At 47.9% G+C, this 15,479-nt stretch overlaps 1 protein-coding gene across 4 annotated transcripts in view; it reads right to left on the bottom strand.

Moving 5' to 3' along the window:
• Positions 1-14,776, bottom strand: part of PIK3C2B (phosphatidylinositol-4-phosphate 3-kinase catalytic subunit type 2 beta) — a 75,076-nt gene extending 60,300 nt beyond the window's left edge. For 3 of the 4 annotated variants that reach the window (XR_004030127.1, XM_030813156.1, XM_030813157.1), the window contains exon 1: positions 13,466-14,776. The gene's annotated coding sequence lies outside the window, so the exon portion shown is untranslated. Of the gene's footprint in view, positions 1-8,747; positions 8,864-13,465 lie in introns of all 4 variants that reach the window. The other variant, XM_030813155.1, reaches the window with a different exon arrangement.
• Positions 14,777-15,479: the final 703 nt, after the last annotated feature.

Here is a 15,479-nt window from a genome sequence, read left to right as displayed (position 1 = left end):
CCATGCTTATCCCATACCCCTCACACCCTCCCCATACACACCCTACTCTCCCCCGACACACACCCTCCTGCTCACTCACTCCCTCACCAGCTCTCCCAGAAGAGAAGAGAGGAAGCTGGCCTAGACCCATAAGGTCACATTCTTTTTTTTTTTTTTTTTTTTTTTTTTTTTTTTTTTTGAGACATAGTCTCGCTCTGTCGCCCAGGCTGAGTGCAGTGGCGTGATCTCGGCTCACTGCAACCTCCGCCTTCCAGGTTCAAGCAATTCTCTGCCTCAGCCTCCTGAACCACAAGCACCCGCCACCACGCCCAGCTAATTTTTTGTATTTTTAGTAGACACGGGGTTTCATCATGTTAGCCAGGATGGTCTCGATTTCCTGACCTCGTGATCCACCTGCCTGGGCCTCCCAAAGTGCTGGGATTACAGGCGTGAGCCACAGCGCCGAGGTCACATTCTTAGTGTCAGTGGCAAAGAAGTCTGAGAAAAAAGGTTAAACCCAGAAGAAAAAGGAAAACAGGCCCTCTCAGCGCCAGGGGGCAGCTCCATCCCTTCCCCAGGCAGGCTCTTCTCTGCATTCCAGTAGGCTGAGGGCACTCAGGCAAAGAGAATGCCACAGAAGGAGCCTCAGGCAGAAGAGCTTCACAAGAGCCCTCTCCCAAATGCCCCCAGGCCTTCTGGCAGGCCCCCAGGGTGGCTGGTCGTTCCCTAAAGCAGGAAGGTGTAAAGAAGCCGTGGGGTCCCCACAGACCAGGGTAGGAAAAGAAAGGGACACCGGCTTTCAAGCAGTTCCAGTCTTTCAATCCAGAGAAAAACAGAAAAATGAAACACCCCTAAACATCTGATACTCATTTACACAGGGCTGTGAAAGGTCAAGGTGTTAGTCCCTCCCAGGGACATTTGCATTAAAAAGCAGAGTCTAAGGAGGGGAGCGCCCAACCCAACAGGCCCTGGAAATGGTAAGACTTCTATTTTCCCAGGGAGGAATGAGCCATGAAAAGACGGGGGTGCTCTCTAATGTTAGGCCCCACAACTCCATGGCCTCCCCCTGGTCTCAGCTCCTGCATGTAGGAACCTCTTGCCCCTCTAGAGTACAGTCCCCACAATGCTGCCCACTGGGCAGCCTGCCCCTTTAAGGCACTGACGCCTCCAAACCCTGGCCTTGGCTATTCTTAGCCCAGGTTGATCCAGGTGGCCACAGTCCTCTGCCTATAGCCATGCAGTTCCCAAGCTGGGAGCCTCCATTCTTCCTGGTAGCAGGCCAGAAGGATATCCTGCTCCAGGGTCAGTCAAGGACACTGAACCCAGCAGGAAGACCAAGGATTCTACTTTAGCCAGGTCAAAGGAGAAACCCTACTCAGGATGCAATGCCTTAAGAGAGAACTGAAGGCTGGGTGCAGTGGCTCATGCCTGTAACCCCAGCACTTTGGGAGGCCGAGGTGGGCAGATTGAGGTCAGGAGTTCGAGACTAGCCTGGGCAACATGGTGAAACCCCGTCTCCACCAAAAATACAAAAATTAGCCAGTGTGGTGGTGGGTGCCTGTAACACCAGCTACTTGGGATGCTGAGGCAGAAGACTCTCTTGAACCCGGGAAGCAGAGGCTGCGGTGGGCCAAGATCGCGCTACTGCACTGCACTCTGTCTCAAAAAAAAAAAAAAAAAAAAAGAACTGAGAAACGAGATACTCTCCAAGATAGCCTGTGGTGTCCCAGAATCCCCAAACCACAGGAAGAATACCTCGATGTGGGGAATGGGAAGAAGGCAGTGGTCCTGATGGTGCCAGACCACAGGGGATCCCAGAAGGACTGCCCATGTCAGCCTGGTCACCCCTAGACATGTTGCAGCAGTAGGTTTCAGTTTCCCCTTAGCCCTGCTCACCTGCACGTACAGCCTGGTATGGACTCCCCATCCCCTATTTCCCATTTGCACCTGACTCTTAGGGCCTCAAAGCCATGGCTACCACTGGGGGTGCCTTTCTCTTCCTCCTGCTTTCTCTCTCTCCTGCTTCCATCCGAATTCAAGATCCTCAGAAAGGCCAGGCACAGTGGCTCACACTTGCAATCCCAGCATTTTGGGAGGCCAAAGCAGGATGATCGCTTGAGCCCAGAAGTTTGAGGCCTGCCTGGGAAACACAGTGAGACTCCATCTTTACAAAAAATTCAAAAATTAGCTGGGTGTGGTGGCATGTCCCTGTAGTCCCAGCTACTTGGGAGGCTGAAATAGGAGGATCAACTGAGCCATGATTGAGACACTGCATTCCAGCCTGGGTGACAGAGAACCCTGTCTCAAAAAAAAAAAAAAAAAAAAAAAAAAAACGATCTTCAGAAGCCTTCCCTGGTTAAGCCTTCCAATATCTCCTCACTTTTATTCTCGGTGTCTCCTTAATACCCTGATACTCTGTGTTTCACACTGATAAAAACTGTGGCCCTGTCACGCTCTTGCTTTAGATATTAACTGGCCATTTTTGCATCTCTGTGCATGGAATGGTTATGGGTCATGAAGATTTTGAAAAAAGAAAGTGACTTTAGTGAGGGGGAGGGGTAAGAGCAAAGAATCATGTCAATTAGTTTTGATGTTGCTTTGTACATGCCCTGATGCCTTTCTCCGATCTCTTATCCCCCCAGTTTGCGCAGGAAGGTCCCAAGGGAGACAGAGATCTCCTTAAGACAGAACCTAAGTCTACACTAAGCAAAGGGGACACTCGGCAGAAGGGTGAACCACCGGCACAGTATAGCACACTCACATTCCACCAGCCCCTTGCCCATGTGACCCTCGCCCAGTGTCTCCCAGGGTAGCAACAGTCAGAGGTCATTCTCAGCAGGGATTCACTGACCGCTTAAGCTGGATGAGCGGCCAGGGTGTGACTGTGCAGGCATCCTGTACGAACAGTCCACAGGAACTGTGTCGAAACACCTTTCCCGTGTATGTGCCATTTCAAGGTCTGTGAAACTCATACAGCCCACTGTCCCAACAGGAGTGAGGGTATTACACTTTGTGCTGGTGAAAGGGAAAGAGAAGGATGGCAGAGAAGTGGGGAGACAGGAGGGAAGACTACATGCATATAAGCATCACAGAAATAGAAGGAAGGAAATATACCTTTTTTTCCCCCTCTGGTATTTTGTGCCAGGTATTGTCTTATTTAGTCCTCACAACAATCCTTAAATGTAGATGTTATCATCCTTCTTTTATGGAAGAGGAAAAGTAGAAAACAGGAAAGGGATGCAGTAATTGGCCCAAACGTCACACAACTTGTAAATGATAGAATCAAGAGTTAAACTGAAATGCGTGTGAGCCCAAACTTCATGGTCTTTTTCCCATCCTGTTGTGGAAACCCAGGCACATTACATTTGATTAAGTGTTTAAGCTGATGGCCGGGCGTGGTGGCTCACTTAATTCCAGCACTTTGGGAGGCCGAGGTGGGCGGATCACGAGGTCATGAGATCAAGACCATCCTGGCCAACATGGTGAAGCCCCATCTCTACTAAAAATACAAAAATTAGCTGGGCATGGTGGCGCTTGTCTGTAGTCCCAGCTATTCGGGAGGCTGAGGCAGGAGAATCGCTTGAACCTGGGAGGTGGAGGTTGCAGTGAGCCAAGATCGCGCCACTGCACTCCAACCTGGGCGACAAAGCCAGACTCCGTCTCAAAAAAAAAAAAAAAAAAAAAGTGTTTAAGCGGATGTTGGTGATTATTCTGGAACAGCTCCATGCTCTCCACACCCCCATCCGAGAACATTTCACTCTCCCAGGCCACTCAAAAAAATAAACATAAAAATAAATAAACAAGCAAAGCAAACAAACACACCCCACAGTTTGGTAGACAAGAGAACCAATGAGCAGGGGGCATTGTGTGAAGTCATACAGCTGGTCAGTGATAGAGATGAGACTAGAAGTGGGAGTCAGGTCCTTAGACTCCCTCTCCAGTGCTCTTCCCAGGCTGAGCTATAACCAGTCTTCCAGTCTTTTTTTTTTTTTTTTAATTTTAAGAGACAAGGTCTCACTCTGCCATCCAGGTTGGAGTGAAGTGGTGTGATCACAGATCACTGCAGCCTTGACCTCCCAGTCTCAAGCAATCCTCCCACCCCAGTTTCACAAGTGGCTGGAATTACAGGGGTAAGCCACTGCACCCAGCTATCTCTCCCATTTTTAAAATCGTTCAAGAAAGGAAATCCCTCAGCCCTCCTGTTCTAATCTCTCTTAAATTGGTCCATTCCTTTCCAAGCGTCTGATGACTTCAAGTGAAATAACCTATATAAAGCATATATTGGGCACCAAAAAATTTGTTATTCCTTTCTTCTACCTGAATGATTATTCTTTTACCTGAAAAATTATTTTATTTGGCACCAAAAAAATTATTATTCCTTTTTCTCACCTGAATGATGAATGATTGAGACAGACCACTAACTAGTCTGTCTCCTTGCTGACCCCCTAAAGTATCTGCTCTCCACTGCCAGGATAATCTTCCTACAGGGCAGCTCTGATCATGTCATTCTTCCTCTTTTCTTTTTTTTTTTTTTTTTTTTTGAGACAGGGTCTTACTCTGTCGCCCAGACTGCAGTGCAGTGGCAGGATCTTGGCTCACTGCAACTTCCACCTCCTAGGCCCAAGCAATCCTCTCCCATCCTAGCCTCCTGAGAAGCTGGGACTACAGACGTGGTCGCCAACACACCTGGCTAATTTTTTGTCTTTTTGGTAGAGATGGGGTTTCACCACGTTGCCTAGGCTAATTTCGAACTCAAGCGATCTGCCTGCCCCGGCCTCCCAAAGTGCTGGGATTACAGCCGTGAGCCACCACACCCTTTTATTCATGGGGGATGTGCGATGGCTCTAATATAAGAGCAGTGCCTGCACATCCCCCATGAATAAAAGTGACTTTGCTCTTTTGAATATTTTTATAATTTTTAATGTGCTCTACTGCATTTATGTGCATTCTGCTTTGGATTATCCCTACTAGTGATTAGAATAAAAATAATAGCTTTTATTTGTATAGGTATTTATAGGTACAAAGCATTTTTATAGACATTAGCCCACTAATCTTAAGAATAAGGCTGGGCATGGTGGCTCACGCCTGTAATCCCAGCACTTTGGGAGGTCGAGGTGGGTGGATCACCAGAGGTCAGGAGTTCGAGATCAGCCTAACATGGTGAAACCCTGTCTCTACTAAATATACAAAGTTAGCTGGGCGTGGTGATGCACGCCAGTAATCCCAGCTACTCAGGAGGCTGAGGCAGGAGAATCACTTGAACCCGGAAGGCGGAGGTTGCAGTGAGCTGGGATAGTGCCACCGCACTCCAGCCTGGGTAACAGAGTGAGACTCAGTCTCAAAAAAAAAAAAAAAAAAGGAATAAAGATGGCTGGGTGAGGTGGCTCATGCCTGTAATTCCAGCATTTTGGGAGGCTGATGCAGATGGATCACCTGAAGTAGGGAGTTCAAGACTAGCCTGGCCAACATGGTGAAACCTCGTCTGTACAAAAATACAAAAAGTAGCCGGGCATGATGGCAGGTGCCTGTAATCCCAGCTACTTGGGAGGCAGAGGCAGGAGAATCGCCTGATCCTGGGGGACGGAGGTTGCAATGACCCGAGATTGCACCATTGCACTCCAGCCTGGATGACTGAGGGAGATTCCATCTCAAAAAAAAAAAAAAAAAAAAAAAAAAAAAGAGAGAGGATTACCTCTTATTTATTTATTAACACAGTTACCAACACAACTTTTAAGTAACAGCCTTCATTTTTTGTTTGGTTTTTTGTTTGTTTTTGAGATGCAGTCTCACTCTGCCGCCCAGGCTGGAGTTCAGTGGCACAATCTCCGCTCACTGCAACCTCCGCCTCCTGGATTCAAGCAATTATCCTGCCTCAGCCTCCAGAGTAGCTGGGATTACAGGCACATGCGACCAGGCCCGGTTAATTTTTGTATTTTCAGTAGAGACAGGGTTTCATTATGTTAGCCAGGCTGGTCTTGAACTCCTGACCTCAGGTGATTCGCCCTTCTCAGCCTCCCAAAGTGCTGGTACAGGCGTGAGCCACTGCGCCCGTCCCCTATGTTTGTTTTTTAAAGAGACAGGGTCTCACTCTGTTGCCCAGGCTGGAGTGCAGTGGTGCAATCATAGCTCACTGTAACCTCAAACCCCCCAGGTCAAGTGATCCTCCCACCTCAGCCTCTCAAGTAGCCAGGACTACAGGTGCGCACCACCATGTCTGGCTAATTTTTAAATTTTTGTACAGATAAATCTCGTTCCATTGCTCAAGCTGAACATTCTTACTTTTATCATTTCAACATGTATCTACAAACGCCTCATTACATACAAAACATTCTTTTCCACTAAGCCTTTAAACCACATGGATTACCTTGTATTTATCTTTGTCTCCCCCAGGTTGCTTAGCACAATGTTTTACACCAAGTACATGCTCAGTACAGAACTGTTAATACTGTGTTCTCAGCGTGGTCTGACCAACCCAGAGGAGAAGAGTTAACAGCTCCTTGTCATAGGATCAGAGGTTTGGAGGCTGTTTGAGGAAGGCAAAATTGTAATGTATTTTTCCAAGTAGACACCCCATAGCATTTATCAGATTCTAAGAGTTTAGAGATCTCCAAAATAATAAACACCACAGTTCTAGTTTCTATAATCTCTAGGAAATGCTGCCTAAGACTGTATATATTAAGATGCTGGGAAATGCTGCCTGAGACTATATATATATAACTCTTGGGGCATCTTATCACAATCGATTCATATTGAGCTTATAGGATTACCTCACTCCATGAAGAAACTCATCCATTTACTGGCATTTTGGGTGGGAGGGGGGTACAGCATGGTTCCCTCAAGGTCAGGGACCACACTCAATTCAAGGTTGTATTCCTAGAATTTAGCACAAACCTGCTATTGAGGAATAATAATTACAAGAACCATGAGCTGTTGAGTCACCATTTACATGCATCAGGCACTGCTCTAAGTAGTTCATTAATTAACTCATTTCATTTTACAACAAATTTTGTCTGGTATTATTATTTCCCTCATCTTACATATGCGGAAAGTGATGCACAGATAAATTAAATTAACTTTTCCAAGGTCATACAGCTTGTAAGTGGTGGAGCCAGGCTTTGAACCCAAGTAATCTGGCTCCACAGCCATGCTCTTAACCATCTGCTGAACTTGCACTGCCCCTCATTTGATGAATGAATGAATAAATGTAAGAATGAATGAGCAGAGGCACCGAAAATGTTTTTGTTGAATGAACAATTAACCAATCATTAACCCATCTTTTGTCTCTACTCTGTATAATCTACAGGATTATCATGAGAGTCCTTCTCAAACTTTCCTTGCGTTCAACTACAGAATCTCTCCAAGTAATTCCCTATCTATCAGTATAGAATTCCTGTCAGTAACATTAAAAAGCTTGGTTTAATTCTTAGTGAACTACTCTTAGTGGACTAAGAACTATGAGTGAACTAAGTTTTCTCAGAACACCAAGCACTAGGCAAGGGTTTTACCTGTCCTCTTCACTGCTGTGCACGTAGAAGAGTGTCAGTGCGCATTCAATGTACAATGGTGGAATGAATGCCCAAAAGATAAAATGCAAACTCCTTCAGTGGCTCTGGCCAGATTAAACTGCTTTCAGTTCACCTCATTCACCACACTCCATTCCCCATCCTGCCCCAATTCCTACTTATTGTTCAGATCTCTGCAGACACTTAATTTCCTCCAAGAAGTCTGACCATCAAAAAGGCCCCACTTATGAGTTCACAAGGCAACCCATATTTCCCCCACTCAATGACTTAAAAGTACCTAAAGTCACTAGTAAACAATCAAGATGTTTGTCAAATTAATGAATAAATGAATGAGTTCCTTTTTAACATGATCTGATAGACTTCAACCCTTGTGATCCTATCATATTCCAGAAATGACTTTAAGAACCACTTCTGTCATTACTGGCTCTTGGGGAAGCTCCATCTCATTCAGGACTCGAGCCTCATAAACATTTTTTTTCTCACAGGCCCCTTCAGCATAGCACAGAAGGAACACAGGTTCTAGAGGTTTCCTGACCTAGACTCAAATTTTGGCTCCTCTCAAGTTAATTGTACAAGCTCTTTATTATTATTATTATTTTTAGAGACAGGGTCTCACTCTGTCACCCAGGCTAGAGTGAAACCTGGATGCAATCAGAGTGGTGCAATTATAGCTCACTGCAGCCTCAAACTCCTGGGCTCAAAAGATCCTCCCACTTCAGCCTCCTGAGTAGCTGAGACCACAAGTGTGCGCCATCACACCCTAATTTTTTTTATTTTTATTTTTAGTAGAGACAAGGTCTTGCTATGTTGCCCAGGCTGGTCTCAAACTTCCGGGCTCAAGTGATCCTCCCATGTCAGTCTCCCAAGTGCTGAGATTACAGCATAAGCCACTATTCCTGGCCCCTATCTTTTAATTAAAAAAAAAAAAATCTGCCTCCTTAAAAGTCTAGAGTGAAAATCTAATATCTCTGGCTACAATGTTCTTCTCCCAGGATCCCAAAACAACCCATTTGCAAACCACCTCCCTTTTCTTGGTCAGAATTAAATCCACTCTACTGGTGCTCACAGTCACATCAATTTCTTTCACTCTCTGGGAGACACACAGCATGGCGAGTCAGGAATGAGACAAACACTCTGCTTTCAGAAAACGAGGGCTCTTAGGGAGACGTCAATAGTTGAAGGGCTCCATCATTACTACTATCTGGGCTTTGGTTAGTTTATTACCGAGACAAAAAGAACTCATACCTGATTCTTCTACCTGGCAAGACAAACTGTAGTTTTTCCTCAAAATGGAATCCTTTTGGCCCTCTACTCTTCTTCCCTCATCCTTATAACTTATGGCTTGCTGCAAAGGACGCCATCTAGTATGAAAGAAAGAGAGAAAGATTTGGCTGGAGAGAATGCTTCCATTCAAGCTTCCTCCTGGTGGGCTTGGCTTAGCCAGGCTTGAGGAATGAGCCACGTGTGTGAAGCAACTCTCTAATACTAGGCACCCACCTCTATGGTGGAACAGTGGTAGGAGTGACACAGTCATGATGGAAGGATAACAGTTTCTAAAGAGGCAAACCATCTTTGGCTTCTCTGAAACACTGTGAAGCCTCTGCTAGGTGAGACTTCCTACAGAGAGTTCTCAGGAAGAGGAAGGAGTGAATTGCTAAGGCTTCCTTCAGCCACAGGTCTTATTTCTGCTTCAGGACTACAGTGAACCTCTCTCTTCTTCCTTCTCTATACCCTGAGGGCCTCTGCTCCCCAAAGCACAAATGTCTTCTGATTCTTTAGCCTCCTTAACCAGGGTGATGACTTGGGGTGAGTGAATGCCATCCCAATGTCCCAGTGTTTTGGGGAAGTAAATTTCCCAAAGACAAAGCCACTAACTGGGTCGGCACGAAACTCCAAAGTGCTGCAGGATAAGTCCTTTCATGGGTCATGTTGTGATCTGCGGGGTAGGGGTTCAGTTCCAGCATTGCTACTAACTGCATGACCTTGAGAAAGTCACTTTTTCTCAGGGAAGTGATGGCCCAGGTCCTTTCCAGTTTTGATACTCTATGTGATCATACAAAAATGCAAGAACAAGCTGGGAGAGGTGACTCATGCCCATAATCCCAACACTTTGGGAGGCTGAGGTGGGAGGATCACTTGAGACCAGAAGTTCGAGATCAGTCTAGGCAACATAGTGAAATCCTGTCTCAACAGAAAAAGAAAAAACAAAAATGCAAGAATAGTCCCTCAAGTTTCATTTTATAAAACAGATGCAAAATGAAGCAGATATGAAAATACCAAAACAGAGGCTGAGGCAGGAGAATGGTGTGAACCCGGGAGGCGGAGCTTGCAGTGAGCTGAGATTGCACCACTGCACTCCAGCCTGGGCAACAGAGTGAGACTCCGTCTGAAAAAAACAAACAAACAAACAAAAAAAAAACCAAAACAAGAAATCTGCCTTAATTTCCCCAGGATCTTCCAAGTCCCAAACCTTCTATTAGTGTTGCTCAGAAGGCAGCAATGTGACTTGATCAGATTATCCTACATCTCTTCCTTCCTTGGAAGGTAGACATGGAAATAAAAATGCATAGAAAAGCAGATGAGGCCCAGAAAAATTTATTATGCCTATATGCCCATGAGATGTCCCAGGCTGGTGACGTCTCATGGGCATTCAAGGAATCCCTTAAGAATGAATTCTGAGGCTGGACATGGTGACTCACACCTGTAATCCCGGCCCTTTGGGAGACTGAGGCAGGCAGATCACCTGAGGTCAGGAGTTTGAGACCAGCCTGGCCAACATGGTGAAACCCTGTCTCTACTAAAAATACAAAAAATTAGCCAGGCATGGTGGCACACGCCTGTAATCCCAGCTACTTGGGAGGCTGAGGCACAAGAATCCCTCGAACCTGGGAGATGGAGGTTGCAGTGAGCCGAGATGGCACCACTGCACTCCAGTCTGGGTGACAGGGCTCGCCTCTGTCTCAAAAAAAAAAAAAAAAAAAAAAAATGAATTCTGAGGCTGGACATAGTGGCTCATGCCTATAATCCTAACCCTTTGGGAGGCCAAGGCAGGAGGTTCCTTTGAGGCCAGGAGTTTGAGACCAGCCTGGGCAACATACTGAGACCCCATCTCTACAAAAAATTTAAAAATTAGCCACACATAGTGGTGCATGCCTATAGTCCAAGCTACTCAGGGTGGGGGCTGAGGTTGAAGGATCACTTGAGCCCACCGCACTCCAGCCTAGGCAACAGGGAGAGACCCTGTCTCAAGAACAAACAAAAAGAATGAATTCCACAATTTTGCTGTCCCTTTCTGTTCTCCCAAGACCCAATATCTCTCTGAGTAGCACTGAGGCTATGAGCACAGGGTATGGAGTGAGACTGCTTGCTTCAAATCCCACCTCTACCATTTACTAGCTGGCTAACATCAGTGGGTGTTAGCGATTACATTACTTGCCAGCTCAGCACTATCCTCTCTATAGGCAGTAGCCAGCCTTTGGAAGGTGTTTATCCCTCCTCAATTCCTACAAATATCATGAGGCAGCCTTTCCTTCTCTCTCAGTTCCCATCCTGCCAACACTATTTAAAGAAAAATACCCAAGGAATACAGCAGTTACCTTGGTATTGTCACATTACTCTTTCCTTAGCAAGAAAGAAACGGTCCCAAAACATTCCCTACTCCATGTGGCCCTCAGATCCCACCCTATCCCCATCCCTGACAGTTCTCCCTCCCTTATGAGGGAGGCTAAACCCAGTATGAATAATCATTTGTAAAGTACTCTGTAGTGTTCAGGGTACTTTTGCACACATGATTCTGTTTAGTTCTTGGTAAGCAGTATTTCAGTATTAATCCTGTGAGCCATGGCTACTCCCCCACCTCCATTTTACAAATATACAGACTAAATCTTAGGTCCACAAATTGTCAGTGCTCACATAGCTAAAAAGAAAGTCATACGAAGACACTGTTTTCTCTACTACTTCACATTATGATGTCCAAGTTCACATCCTGGGAACATGAGCCTGAACCTTATGGCTAGTTACAAGCCCCTGAAAGGAACAGAGACCTCATTTTTCTACCCACTGGTCCAGGCCAGGGCTATCCTGGCTGAAGGACCACAGACATGATATAGATGCAAAGCACCAGGCACAGGAGGAGTGGGGACACCACCAAGCAGGGACCAAAGGCCCAAGAGGGTATAGAGTATCTGCCAGAGCATACTAGGTCATGACAAAGACCAAAGGCATTACAGACCACCAAGGAAGTCCAAAGGAGCTCCCCCCAAAACAGCCCAAGTCCCCAGATAAACTGACCCTTCCTCACCCAGCACACCCCCTTGGCCCTTTCTCACTCATGCTTCCAGTGGAGAAGGAAATGGACAAGCAGCCAGGCCTGAGAACTTGATCAGATTCATCCATACACACTGAGCAGTAAGCTCAGAGCCATGGCAATCAAACCTCAGGCTCACCCAAAGGCCAAAGGAGAAGTAGCCACAGTCTGGGTCTAGGGCTCCAGCTTGGAGCCACCATCTCTTCAGACACTGGCTGCCAAGCAGAGCTATAAAATGTGCCTCGACTTAATTTTTCCATGGACACAACCTCAAGATGGGACCGCCAAACTCTGGAGGAGCTGGAATTCCAAAGGCTCACTGCCTCTGCTCTGGGATCGGCAGCTGGAGTTGGGGAGAGGGAAGTATTTGGGGGTCGGCATTGCCACCCCCTGGGCCATTTCTCTTCCTAATATCTTCCCAAGGCCTGATACAGCAACAGAGTAAGTTTTCATTCAGCACTGATTCAGGGTTGGAATTTAGTACAAATTGCTTACATCTGCCTGGCCATATCCCAAATAGGTAGTTTAGAGCAAGGAGGAGGGGCAGCATTGGCCCACTTCTTGGAGCCTGGGTAGCTGCCTGCTAAAGAATCTGGTGCCATGCTGGGACCAGCCAGCCCAGGGTACAAAACTCTCCAACAGAGTTGAGAAAAAACAGCCCAAGAGGGCTGCCAGAGACAATACAGCGATTCCATCCCAGGCATGATTGGAAGGGCTGAGGCAGGGAAGCTACGAAGACCCCAGAAGCGGGTGGAGATGGAGAAAAGGCAGGCCTGAAGGAGCAAGAGCGATGGCAGAAAACACACACACACACACACACACACACACACACACACACACACACACACACACACTCTTCAACATCAGCCAACTAGGGTGTGTGTACTAACCTCATACATTTGGTAACCTCTTCCCACAACCCAGGAGCCTGCCAAGCCCCTGGGCTCCCCACCCTACTCCACCCCACACCAGCTTGGCAGCCTTGCTTGCGCTTCCTGCTGCGATTGCTCCTCCAACATCAAAGTCACCGCTGTCGGGAGCTGAAAACGAGGGACAAGTATAGGCCAGGAGAGCAGCGCCTTCTCCCAGCACCGGCGAACTCAGGCCTGAGGGTCCCTCTCCCTCCTTCAAGCTTTCAGTCTCCTTTTGCTGCAGTATCCTTATAAGGGAGAATCCAATCCTACCCTCCGCCCGGCTAAGAAATGTACACATTCCCCAGGCTAGATGCCGACTTCTCACCCAGTCCACAGAAGGCACTAACCCCATCACAGGACAGGTTTTGCTTTTTTTATTTCTCATCTTAAATAAACAAACCCCAAAGCCATTGGCTGGTTCAGATCGCCCTGCAGCTGGGAGCCAGGAAGTGTGTTTAGCGAGAAGGGGGTGGGGACGCGGGTGCCTGGAGCCCCAGAGGCCCTGAAGCTGCTGGAGTGGAGTGGGGTGGGGTGAGGGGCAACCTGCTCTGCCCGGCGGGCAGGAGCTCGGGCTCCCACGGCGTCCGCCGCTCAGCCAGCCGCCAGGAACCCTCGGCTGCTTCCATTGTTGCACCTCCGCTGTTGCCATGTTGGAGGGAGAGCCCCCTGACCTCGGCTGCCTCCACTCTGGGGGCACTTTACAGACCCTGGGGCCGATGCAACCCGCAGGGTGCGTGTCCTACCTGCGCTAGCTGCGGGGTCTGCTGCAACACCCGACGTGTCTTGTGCCCGGCGACGTGGGCTGCTCGCTCCGCGCCTCCCGGGCTCGCTCTGCGGCTCCAGGCGCCTCTTGCACCAGCGCGAGAGGAGCTGGCCGGCCGCACGCCGCCTGCTCCCGGGCCGCTTCCCTCTCCAGGCTCCGCACAGACCCTAGGCTCCAAGGGGCAGAGGGAGAGGTAGCAAAGGGCGCAAGGACCAGCTTGTGGGGGTGGGGAGGGGTGCTCTCTGCTGAGAGCGTGCGCGAGCTCGCAGAGTCAGGCCACCCCGGGTGAGACAATAGCGGGAGCAGCGGGCGAGAGAGGGGAAGCCATCTCCCGGACACCCGACGCACTGCACGGCGACGCAAGGCTCGGCCAGACCCTGCCTGGACAGGCTGCCACCCGGCCGCCGGCTCCAGCCGCGGCGCCGAATCCGCCGCGAGCCGGAGGGCGGGGCGGCTGCTGGAACCCGGGCCGCCCTTCACCTCTCCCCTCCCCTTCCCCCTCCTCTTCTCTTCTCCTCTCCTCCTCTCCCCTCCGACTCCCGCCCCACTTGCCATTGCGTGGGGGAAGAGAAACGCGCTGGCGTCAAGTTGTGCTCTGCAACCCAAGATCCAGGATTTCCACTCCCCACTTGGGTGAGGGTTTTTGCGGATGGTCGTTACTTTCCCCTGCTGGAACCCCTTGGCTTTGGGTCAGAGGAAAGCGCAATCATTCTGCTAGAAATGACGGTGCTGAGGTCCAGTTATCCGTTTCAGGAATTTCTACCATAATTACGGTAGCGATGTTCGGGGGATCCCCTACCTTGAGGGTTAAGTTGGGGTAGAGAGAGGCCGTCTCCGGGCTTTACATGCTCAGTGTCATTCGTCTTTCTGTCTCCTTCCTTCCTCCCTTTCTGGAAGGGGAGTCTTGTCTGTTTTTGTATTCGCCCAGGTGGATCTTCCGAGCTGCGATCCAGAAAATAGCAGTCAACCTAAGTAGGGAGAGGAGATAGAGGATCCTCCAACCCAACTAGGGTAGTGAGAAAAAAAAAAAAAAATCCTTTCATACAATATGTTATATTTAAATTTTCTACTCTAAATACCTTTCTTCCAGCAGTGGTCTCTGGAAGAATTTTCCCAAAGGCTCCACCCAAAAGAAACCATGAGTTGGCCAGCTCCTCGTTTGCATTTGGTTTGCATAGTACCAACGATCACTAATCTCAAAGTATATTTTCCTAAAAACGTGAATCGTGTTTTCCTCCACTGCCCTCATTTCTTCTTTCTTTCTCGACAGACTATGAAGATTAACACCTGGTCCTCAGCCTCTCAAGTAAAACCATGATTAAATAAATTTGTTATGCTTTTCTCTTGTTAACTTGTCTTTTGTTATAGAAGTGTTGGCTGTGACTCTTATGATGGGGAGGAAAGGGATCACTCCCCTTTCTGATCCTACAGTGCCTTCTGTACCCAATGCTTGTGACTTTCAGTAGTCCACTTCGCCCTCTGAATATCAAGAATAGCGTCCTCATCTATCACGCAGGGCTTTCATAATGATCAAAGGAGAGAATGTAGGTGAAACATCTTGATAATTAACTGAAGGCAGCTTGGTCTGCACATATGTCGTAATGTATATAATGCTACTCCTGATCTCAGGAGCCGGAATCTCAAAACTGTGCCAGAGCTGTGGCAGTGGGGATGAAAAAAAACGGGCAGATACAAGAGATACTTATGAAGAGAAATCAATAATATTTGATAAATATATAAAATGTAGGAAATTAGGGAAGAGGAGGACTCTGGAATTACTCCCTACGTGAAGCCTTAGAAATTGTTGGCAGGTGGTACCATTCCCTAAGTTAGGGACAATTAGGAAGACAGGGCCCAGGTGTTGGCAGAGGGATCTTGAGCTTAATTTTGAACATGTTGGGTTTGAGGTATCTATGGAATGTCTAGATGGGGATGTCTAGTAGACAGCAAACTTATGAAACTAAACTCATATTGGGGTGTGGACAAGTGATAGC

The sequence above is a fragment of the Nomascus leucogenys genome, chromosome 5 (genome assembly GCF_006542625.1).
Source record: "Nomascus leucogenys isolate Asia chromosome 5, Asia_NLE_v1, whole genome shotgun sequence".
NCBI lineage: Eukaryota > Metazoa > Chordata > Mammalia > Primates > Hylobatidae > Nomascus > Nomascus leucogenys.
This window is presented reverse-complemented; position numbering and strand designations above follow the sequence as displayed.